The sequence below is a fragment of the Tupaia chinensis genome, unplaced genomic scaffold (assembly GCF_000334495.1).
Source record: "Tupaia chinensis unplaced genomic scaffold, TupChi_1.0 Scaffold000159_1, whole genome shotgun sequence".
In the NCBI taxonomy this organism is placed as follows: domain Eukaryota; kingdom Metazoa; phylum Chordata; class Mammalia; order Scandentia; family Tupaiidae; genus Tupaia; species Tupaia belangeri.
Window position 1 is genome coordinate 7,651,686 of NW_006159630.1, and position 4,138 is coordinate 7,655,823.

General features: G+C 53.2%; 1 long non-coding RNA gene across 4 annotated transcripts in view; it reads left to right on the forward strand.

The window, feature by feature from the left end:
• LOC102471519 (uncharacterized) overlaps window positions 1-3,815 on the forward strand; it is an 8,677-nt gene extending 4,862 nt beyond the window's left edge. For 3 of the 4 annotated variants that reach the window (XR_003548969.1, XR_001370181.2, XR_003548970.1), the window contains exons 3-4: window positions 1,546-1,697; window positions 2,428-3,815. This is a non-coding gene — a long non-coding RNA (uncharacterized LOC102471519). Of the gene's footprint in view, window positions 1-1,331; window positions 1,698-2,283; window positions 2,328-2,427 lie in introns of those variants that run through there. The other variant, XR_003548971.1, reaches the window with a different exon arrangement.
• The last annotated feature ends 323 nt before the right edge of the window (window positions 3,816-4,138 follow it).

Genomic DNA, 4,138 nt, shown 5'->3' on the forward strand with positions numbered 1-4,138 from the left:
GGCGCCCCCCTCCCGCCCACTCTGTACGCAGGTGTACTGGACTCCAGCGGCCCCCTCCCGCCCACTCTGTACGCAGGTGTACTAGACTCCAGCGGCCCCCTCCTGCCCACACGATATGCTGCTGGTGGTCCACAGGCAGAGGGCCGCTTCTGCGATTCACAGGAAAGCTGCCTTCCAGAGGGGAAGAGCACCCCTCTCGGAAGCCTGGGGAGGACTTAGGGACTGACAAGACCCAGGGGTGAGAGCAGTTCTCCACCTGCCAGCTGTGTGACCTGGGTGAGTCCAAAGATAGTTCTGAGCCCCAGTTTTCCTCTCGTGTACACAGGGCGATAACACCACCCCCAAAATGAAGCCACGTCTAGAATGCTCCTTGTGCCTGCCGAGCACGGAGAGCTACTCTGTGGTCAACCTTCCCGTTCCTGGGGTGATTGCCCAGCTTTCTGAGCCTGAGGCCTTTCAGGTAGAAGTCTAAGGTTTTTGTTAAAATAATTAAAATAAAGATTATTATCATTTCTAATTGACATGTAATAGTCGTGCATACTTCTGGGGTACCATGTGGTTTTTCAGAGTATGTATTGTTCGTGTAATGAGCAAAGCAGGGCGGGAAGCATGCCCGCGTCTCACTCTTGTCCCGACTTCACGTTATGCACATTGGAAATCACTCTTCTCCTTCAAAGTACGCTTCGAATCATCAGTCACAGTCTACACGCAGGCTGCCGTGTGCTCAGAGCTCACGCCACTCACCTGCGCCCTGTACGTCAGCCCTTCTCCCACCCACCTTCTGGTGTCCACCACGACACTCCACTTCCGTGCCTTCAGACAAGAGGTCTAACAGGGCTTTTTACATTTATTTTTATTCTTTTAAATTTTATTTATTTATTTATTTTTATTTTGCTATAGGGTACCTGCACTTACTGGAAAGAGACAGTGAGAGAGGGAATGGGAGAAGGCAGCCCCTAGGAGAGATGGCCATGCCACAATGTCTTCTCCTCCATTCTCCTCTTGGGATTTTGGACACACATCACATGGGCTCAAGCTGCCAGGTCCAGGACTCGAATCCCACACTTGGCCATGTGGAGTCCAGTTGCTTTAACTTCCACACCACCTGCTGGCTCCAAAGAGGTCTAACTTTTTTTTTAGAGAAAGATTTTTTGCTATAGATGCAAGTACTCGCCCAAGAGACAGAAATAGAGAAACAGAAAGTGAGAAATCACCCCTTGCTCTCCCCGGGGAAGGTGGCCATGCCGCAATCCCTTTTCCTCTAATCTCTTCTCAGGATCTTGGGCACGCATGCACATGAGTTTTAAGCCACCAGGTCTGGGACTTGAACCGCGGTCGACTACGTGGGAGTCCAGCAACATAGCCATTATGGCATCTGCAGGTCCCTCATAACCTTCTAAATCGCTCTCTCCCCAGGTAGCCCGTACCTCCTTGAGAGCAGGGCCACAGCTTGCTCATCTTGTCCCCAGACCTGGCTCGTAGCCTGGCTGTGCGTGGTAGGTGTTTTCACAAAATGCTCATGGAGTATCTGTTCTTCTGCGACAGACCAAGACTGACCTCCCCACACCTCGCCTTGCAAACAGTGCCACACCTGCCCTGCCCACTGGCACCACACCTTCCTGGGAAGCCAGCAAGCTGGGTGCTTGCTGGAGAAGGCCACTGGCCTGTGCCAGCAATGCCCTGCAGCAGAGTCCCAGGTAGGAGCCCCGGCAGCTGGTTTGGAGCACAGAGGTGCCTACCCAGGGAGTGCCAGAGGTCAGCTATGTTCCCCAGGGGGACTTCTGGGGGACTTCCAGTGTCTGGGCAGCAGGAGTCCTGGGTGGCAGCTCCAGCTTGCAGAATCTTATATAGGAGCCATTACCCCTCCTCTTCCGTGGGGGCAGGGAGGAGGCTGATCTTTCTTTCTTTCTTTTTTTTTGGAGAGGTTTTCGCTATAGGGTGCGTGTACTCGCCAGACAGACAGAGAGAAACATAGAGACAGAAAGCGAGAAATCACTCCCCAGGGGGGATGGTCACGCTGCAATCCCTTCTCCTCCATTCTTCTCTCGGAATCTTGGGCACGCACGCACATGCGCCCGGCATGAGTTTTAAGCCACCGGGTCCGGGACGCGAACCGCAGTCAACTCTGTGGGAGTCCAGCGACATAGCCATTATGCTAACTGCTGGTTCCCAAGGCTGACCTTTCTTCTTAGGGACTGGAGTGCCCTAGTCTTGCAGCCAGACCACCTGGAGTGGGAAGTGTCCCTTGCTGAGCTGAGGGAGGGTCTTCTGGGTCTCTTACAGGTAGAGCCTGGAATTCCGTGCTGGTGGCCGGTGCCCCGTGCCTGGTAAACAGAATTTGCACCCCACGTCTCCTTGCTCTCAGATCCTGTGTTGACTGGTCCTTCCCTGGGCTGCAGTGTCTCACCATATCTCCTTTTCTCTTAGGCTCACAGACCTTCCTGCCTGCAGCAGTGGGGAGCACCTGGTGTTTTGAGAGGACTCAGGTACCCTGTGGTCCTGGGGAACCAGCTGAGTTAAACTCATTTGACACAGCCGGCTGCTCATGGGTGATCACTCTGGAAACGTACCCGGAAGTGGGCTGCCTTGGGCAGAGCCTGCTGGAATGTCACCTGATGCTGAACCCTTCTACCCAAGTGGCTGCAAAATCTGCCTCTCTCTTACCCCTCCTCCCTGTCTGTGGCTCAGTGACTACTAACCAACTCTCTGGAAGGAGAGAGCTGGATTTTCTGAACTTCCCAGGTCTGAGTCTGGACAGGCTGACCACAAACTAAGAACCAGGTCTCGATGCCAAGGATTCAGGCCACCCAGCTCAGCCCCCCTTCCAAAAAGAAAAAAGAAGCAGTGTAAACCTTTATCCTCCTCAACCCCCAAGCTCCAGGAAGAGTCTCACCCCAATCTAGGAACCTTCCAGAAGTGAGTGGACCTTCTGCCTCTCCCCAGCGGCTACACTAGCCCCACACATCGCCCCATTGCTGTCTTCCTCTAGCCACCACGCAAACCCCTATCCAGTGTGGGTCGTCCTCTGACTTCACCCTGGCCCCCTTTTCTCACTGGCTTCTGTGCCTTTAAGAGAAGGTTTAGCCAGTACTCAGCCTGGGCTGTGGCCTCAGCTCCTTTCCCTTTCCCACAGGAAATTGTCACTTCAGCCTGACAGGCCTGCTCTGAGTCTGGCTCCCCCGCTTGCCTTCCTGTGGCTTCATCATCTTGTCCCCCACTCTGATCCAGGGCGCCCTCCCCTCTGCCTCTTTAAAGCCCTGGACTTCTCCCAGAAGCCTTTGCTGGTGATCGCACACCCTGGGTCCCCTTTCTCCCTGGGCTCTCCTGGACCCTCCCCTCAGCTTGCATTTGCAAATCTATCCACTTTGCATCGATACTTATATCTTTGCATAGATATCGTGTCTCCCCAACCCCTGATAGTCTGCCTGTCCTTGGAGAGCTGAGAGAGGCTGTCAGTGTTATCTAAGGGACAGGGGGTGCCCAGGGTCTAGGCTGGCCTGGCTCCCTCTGCTTCCCCGAAGAAACTCAGGGAATCTGGCTAGTTCGGCGATAAATAACGTAATACTGAGTCATCGTGACATATCTAAATACATCACGATTTTTCTTAACTCTGCATTTGCTGTACAATTTTGAAGTGTCTTTTATAGATATTTGATGCTTCAACCTTGTAAAGGCAGACATGATTCCATAGAGCAAGCATTATCTCCATTTCTTTTGTAGGTTTTTTGCCTACAGTGCACATGTACGCCGGAGAGAGGGGAGAAATCACCCCACAGGGGGATGGCCATGCCTCAGTCCCTTCTCCTCCATTCTCCTCCTGTGATTGTGGGCACGCACGCACACGTGCCCAGTGTGATTTTCAAGCCACCACATCCGGGACCCAAACCACAGTCAGCCACGTGGGAGTCCAACGCCTTAACCATTACTCCACCTGCTGGCCCCTATTTTCTCCATTTTACAGATTTAAAAACCAGGGTTCTGGGCCAGCAGGTGGTATGGTGGTTAAGGACGCTGGACTCCCACATGGCTGACTGTGGTTTGAGTCCCGGACCTGGTCGTTGCTTTCTCACTCTCTCTCTCTCTTTCTCTCTCTCTCGCTCCGTCCCTCTCTGGTCAAATTAAAATAAGTAAATAAATA